Here is a 6,000-nt window from a genome sequence, read left to right on the forward strand (position 1 = left end):
TACTGTTTTTAAAGATAAAACTCTATACATTCGATTTTCATGAAAACGCATCGCAGGGAACGATCGACTCGGTAACCATGTGTTAATTACCCCTAGGTTCATTTTTCACTGGAATTGTCCTTTAATACGTAGGTATTAATACGTAATTTTCAAAGATGGAAAACGTACTTTTTTGTACGTTTGGATATATGCTGAAACGTATAATATGGACGTATCTGCAACGTTTAAAACGTAATAATGTTACGTTTAAACGTTGCAGTAACTATTTACGAATATTTCATATCATAAAGATATCTGTATAATTTCCTTTTTACCATTTTATAGATTATAAATGTAAGATCCCTTACCCCTACTCCCACACCTAAACATACCCATTTTATAGACAATATTAAAAGGATAAAACGTAATGGACTGATATGTGTAGGGAAATGGAAGTTTTATTAACAATATAGCATTCAAAAATAGTTTGAGCCACTAATCCTACCCCTACCCCTAACGTTACCCCTAACAATTTCTTAAAACTACGTAGGCTACAAAAACAACAGACAGACACGTATAATCACAATAATTTATTTATTGAGAAAATGTCAAAACCGGTACCAAAAGTCGTTCATATGTCGTTCATATGACGATGTGTCGCAGTCCTCTCTGGCAGTATAATAGTTTTGTATGAGGTAACGTTACAGAGCAGAATTTAAATTATTAATCCATGAAAATGTTAATCCGGTTTCGGTTCGCTGTTCGCTCTGTGAAGGCGCACGCGCCTCTCCATTTCAAATGTAGCAAACCAACTTAAACACGGCATGTCGCAATCTGTGACGAAGCATGCGAGAGCCAATGAGCGTTTGATATTACTGCCGTAAAACATGTCGTAACGCTTCCGGCGCAATTTTTGAATGTGAATTCACTACGAGCGCGGGATTTGACGTTTACGGTCTCTGCTGAGAATGGAGATGAAGATCACTGGATAAAGGGCTGAATTGGGATCTGTTTCTTGCAAACAACGTATGGATTCTAAAGATTTGGATTACGTCAAGCTAATAAAATTGATGTCTTTTGTGAATTTATGTTGTGTTTTAGTGTATTATGGGTCTATAGGAGAAAACGCCTTTTGTGTCTCACGGTAAATAAACCAAATATTACAAAATGGTTAAACGATTAAAGAAGGTATTTTTAAGGTTTTAAAGTGTAGCAGCTATGAAGTGTTTAACACCATAATCCTCCGAAACGAGTTTGCAGCAGAAGGCACGAACAGAGCGAAATGTTATCAAGTTATTTATGAGTAGCCTAACGTTATTATATGAGTAACGTTAAACTGTATTAATAAATGCGACTGAAAATTTAATTAATAAGACAATTGAATGCAATAGAGTCAAAACATTAATGCCACGATTAGATATGCATAAGTTAAACGTACAGTATGGGATTTTTTCTCCACTAGGGGTCGCTAACCTATTTACAATAACAAAGGCGTAGTTTGATGACGCAACATTTGCTAAGAATTATGGATCTTGTCGTCAACGTCAAGCCGACCGATCTAATGTTTATGGATGACTGAATACATCGATGTTTTTATCATGACTGTGATATGAAGCAGTTCGGGATTGCTAAGAGACAGCTATCAGCTCCACACGCGACGCGAGTCCCGCGGATATAAAAGGAATACGGACATTTCATTCTACCGAACTACACGCAGAATTACTACTCACAGGTCAGTTTATTAGACAAATTAAACTTGTGAGGTAACGCAGCACTGTTTCACTTGGTCTAACATTACACTATCACACTAAACTGCATTTAAATGTGTTGAAATGTAACTTATGTGTTAGTTTGTCTGTATGAGACTAACGTTAGCAGTAACGTTAAGCTAGATCAACATTAGAATAACATACAGATCATATTCTGACATTTTATCATTGTTGAACTATATAACATTGATTAGTTTTATGTAAATGTGCTCACCTGTTTAATAAAGTACATGTAGGAGCGGTCGAAGTCTCGGACGTGGAGCTCTCGTTTATATACTGTCTATGGGAGCTCTCGGCATCTCGAAAACACCGCGCTGATATTGATTCTCGTTTTAGTTCTCCTTTTTTATCCAAAGTCTGCTTGCCATGGTCCATAATGTTTGAACGAAACAACAACAGCGTGCAGATAGACATTGCGAACTACAAAGTTGTCCGCGTCAGTCGTCTTGGTTACTATCAGACGACTCTGGTTCATAGCTCTGGTTGCCATGGCAGCACGAGCGGAAACCAGGGACAACGCGGATATGACGCCATTGACTGCGACATAACGGAAATAAAGACACGGTCCGTGTCTTCGAATTAAAATATTAATTTCTCTGGATTTAGAAGTTAATTGGAACTGTCGGGATAATGTAAATACACAACGTTAAAAAATATATAACATAGATATAGTGATTTTTTTATATTTTTAAAGCAAAAAAAATACATATTGTGCCTTTAAATAGGAATACGTACAAATTTGTACGTCGGTAAAGTTGTTTATACGTAAATAAATTACGTTTTTGTGCTGTCAATACGTACATTTTTTACGTTTTAGTGCTGTAAATACATCAGTATTATACGTTTCTGTGTGTATAAAACGTAAATAAATTATATGGTAGAACTACACTATACATAAAAATAAACACGTATTCTCATTAGATCACGTTGCGATGTCACGCAACACAATAAAGAAATCATAAAAAAGATTTACAACATCTTGGGTTCAGAGCTCAAACTTCATTTACTCATATCCTTGTTAACACGCTACAAATGTGCATTTACATGACACTTTCTCTGTGTAAAATAGGCAAACAAATATCCCCACAGCTGATTCACACACACACACACACACACACACACACACATCTTTTCCACTGACATGTTCCCAAACAATTCAGTCCTGCTTGTAGAAATCGGCCTTCCTGCTGAGTAAACAACACATTTTTACCAGCTAATCTTGTGTCTTTGGTTTTATATGGCACACAGGTGTCATTTAAAAGACACTTTCACGTGTCAATTGCACAATTTCATTTAACCCAGTAAACTTGGCAGGGATTATTGATCTCTGATAGAGCACCATGTCAGAGTTGAATTAAAGCTAGTTTGCCGTGTACAGGTGTGTTAGAGACGGGTCTGAACTGAACGATAGATCGATCTGAAGGAGGATAACGTTAGATCTCTAGGACCATGATTCAGTATCCCTGCAAGAAGTCTGCTTTCTGACAGAACTCCTTCCATGGTCCCTATAAACGTCCAGTTATCACAAGTGTCATTTAGGTGATGTGAAAACTATTGTGTTTGTTAAAAGAGCAATTAAAGTTAAGTTATAGCCATAGTCAAGCAAGCTATTCATAAACCTGACCTTTAAAACCTATAGAACAATCACTCAAGCGCTTCAACACAGCGGCAGCACTTATAGTCTAACTTTGGTCCTCACCATTTTCATGTTACATGTGAAAGAGTTAAACATTGATTATTGATACATTGACTATGTATGTATGTATTATGTGTGTATATACACATACTCACCTGCCACTTTATTGTTAGCAGGTTGGACCAAAAGTTTTCCTTCAGAACAGTTTGTGGCATAGATTCGACAAGGTGCTGGAAACATTCCTCAGAGACTTTGGTCCATATTGACATGATATAAAAATGATGATTTAGATTTATTGGCCAATGTATCGTTATCAGCTTTCAAATATAAAGAATTATCGGTTATTGGTGTCAGTATGTTCGCATCCCTAATAAATAGTTGGTGCGCGTCTCACTGGCTCATCTGTGACCAGGACAGCAAGTCTTTGTGCTGTATTGAGAGATATGGGTAATGTTGGCATATCTCCACGTAGGAAAAACTGTTGACGCAAGAGGAATCTATCTGAAAGGGATGTCCAGGTGCTTATCCTGGTTGTATTCAAAAAACATAAAACCACAGCTGCCTAACTCACTGCAGAATTAAATGTGCACCTCGACTATCCTGTTTGGTCTGGAGCTCCACAGAGTCAATATTCATGGTCGGGCTGCTATAGCCAAACCTTTGGTCACTCATGCCAATGCCAAATGCCCGTTTCATTGGTGCCAACAGTGCAAATCTTGGGTTGTGGACAATATGAAACATGTTCTCTGATGAGTCCACCTTCACTGTCTTTCCAACATCCGTCGGACTACGTTGTGGGGAAACCCCAAAGATGCATAACATCCTAGTAATATCATAGCATTCTCTACTGTTCTTGATGGGTGCGTCACTGCCAAAAAAGGTACAAAGGTGTAACTGAGGCAGTACACTAAGGTACAAAAGCAAAAATGTACATCTTTGTACCTTATTTACCCCTAAATGGTACTTACCTTAAAGGTACATATTAGTACTTTAAAAGTACATATTAGTTCCTCAAGTGTACATATTAGTACTTTAAACGTACATATTAGTTCATTTTAGCTTTTGTACCTTAGGGTACTGCCCAGCTTTGTACCTTTTTTTTTCTGAGTGAAGGACTACCGAACCATTCAATAATGTTTCACCTGGGGGTGGGGGGGGGGGGCATGTATCAGCATGATAATGCACCAATACACACACGCTGATGAACATGAAAGTGAAGTTGAACATTTCCCATGTCCTGCAGTGTCACTAGATCTAAATATTTTTGAGCCACGTTGGGGTACTTTGGAAGAGCAAGTCAGACATTTTTTTCCTCCACCAGCATCACATCATGACCTGTCCACCGTTCTGGAAGAAGAAAGGATCAAAATCCCTCCGGACACTGTGAAGGACTTGTATCTGTCATTCCCAAGACAAAATGATGCTGTATTGGCTGCATACTAATAAATTATTGTGGTCTAAATCCAGCATATTGTTAATTTGGATGGATGGATGGAGAATTCACAGACAGATTGATCCTTTTCATGATACAGAATTTACAAAACCATGTATTGCAACATACTTATTTCCTTTTACTAGGAATTGATTTGGTATGTTAACCTTCCAAGATACGGTTTGCCATTTTGCCTGTTTTCAGCAATATCTTAGTCTCAAATCAATAAAATAAGTTAATCACTTATAGGTCTTCGTACAGTAAGACCTTAAAATCAATAGTCTTCATGTTCTTCTGAGAGATTTCACAATAATCTGGATACTTATTGTCAAATCTGAAAGTTTTGTTTATTGCATCATGAACTTCAGCCTCTGGTGTGTCATATTTTATTAACATTATCTTCTTTTTTTTTTCCAGAGATGGATATTTTTCCTTCTTAGTTATTAAACATTAATGAAGGCTTTGTTTGTCATTTGCTTTATTTAAACATGTTGGTCTTTTTGTAGGCATTTCTGTGATATCATCAGTGACTAAATCCTATTTCTTGTAAATGTTGACACACTTAATCGGAGACATTAGCCAGGTGTGTGGCAGGAATAATGTAATATTTGATTAAATGTGTTGATAAAACATTGCCTGTGTTATAGTAATCCTTTTTAATATATTCTTTTAATATGTTGTATATAATGTGCATTACATTGAGTTTCTCTTTTTTTTAACAGGGAGAGTATAGGGTATATGCACCACTTACTTAATCATGTCATTATGAGTTACTTTATCTTTACTTTATTTTTTATTTACCTTTGTGATTGTATGCAAAATGTCTTCCTACTGTGTGTCTGTTTTGTGTTTAGGTCTCCTCACAAGCATTTCAGTGTTCAGTGAACCCTGTATAAACTGTAAATGAAAATTAAACAACCTGACTTGACTATGACTTAGATTCCTGGAGGTTTAGTGACTGTGCGTGTGCTGGTCTGTTAGCCAGCTGATGAATATATGAGGATATCCGAAGCAGAGAGACTGATAATGAGACTAGGGATAAAGGCTGTAGTAGATAAACACTCTCAACAGCTTCTTCAGTTGTTCATTTAATCACTGCACCCAGTAGTTCCCATTTTCCCTCTTTTGATAGTGTCCTTTTAGAAAAGATCCAAAACATTTGACTAAACTTCTGGTTAGCCTAT

This window comes from Abramis brama (assembly GCF_963993115.1).
Source record: "Abramis brama genome assembly, chromosome: 3".
NCBI lineage: Eukaryota > Metazoa > Chordata > Actinopteri > Cypriniformes > Leuciscidae > Abramis > Abramis brama.